Consider the following 663-nt stretch of genomic DNA (forward strand, 5'->3'; position numbering starts at 1 on the left):
ACATCATTACATAAAAGGGTACGGTCTTTTTTTTTTTTTAGTTTTATTCATTTCAAACGGGCCGGATCCGGCCCGCGGGCCGTAGTTTGCCCAGAGCTGTTGTAGTCCATGTGTCAGAGTAGGCGATTACAGAGGTCAGGTAATCAATGGAGTTTTAACTCAAGCCCATCTCACAATGAGTCCAGTGGGTCCCCCTGAATCTGCATATAACTTTTAATTCCCAAAAACTTAAGTACAGTTGGCCTTCAGTATCCAAGAAAAATTGGTTCCAGGATCCCCCATGATTACGTCCCCAGTTGCAGAATTCATAATTGAAACAGACATACTCAGCAACTGGCAAAATCCCCACACTGGTTCCCAGACCTGTAGAATAAGGACTGGACATTAGACAAGGAAAGGCCAGAGGCTATTAGAACTGTCTCTATTTAGGAAATAGTAATTGCACATTCATGAAGAAATTGCACAGGTTAGTGACATCATACAGGACTTAAAGAATGCAGGGGCCTCAGCCAGGTAGCTCATTTGGTTAGAGCACCCGTGGTCAAACTACGGCCCGCGGGCTGGATCCGGCCCGTTTGAAATGAATAAAACTATTGAAAAAAAAGACCGTACCCTTTTATGTAATGATGTTTACTTTGAATTTATATTAGTTCACACAAACAC

The 663-nt window shown here is 42.7% G+C and overlaps 1 protein-coding gene across 1 annotated transcript in view; it reads right to left on the reverse strand.

Annotated features, from left to right (window-relative positions):
- Positions 1–319, reverse strand: part of STIM2 (stromal interaction molecule 2) — a 107,515-nt gene extending 107,196 nt beyond the window's left edge. Inside the window, exon 1 of the mRNA XM_015568684.1 lies at positions 237–319. The gene's annotated coding sequence lies outside the window, so the exon portion shown is untranslated. The remainder of the gene's footprint in view (positions 1–236) is intronic.
- Between the last annotated feature and the right edge of the window lie 344 nt (positions 320–663).

This window comes from Myotis davidii, unplaced genomic scaffold, assembly GCF_000327345.1.
Source record: "Myotis davidii unplaced genomic scaffold, ASM32734v1 scaffold743, whole genome shotgun sequence".
Lineage (NCBI taxonomy): Eukaryota > Metazoa > Chordata > Mammalia > Chiroptera > Vespertilionidae > Myotis > Myotis davidii.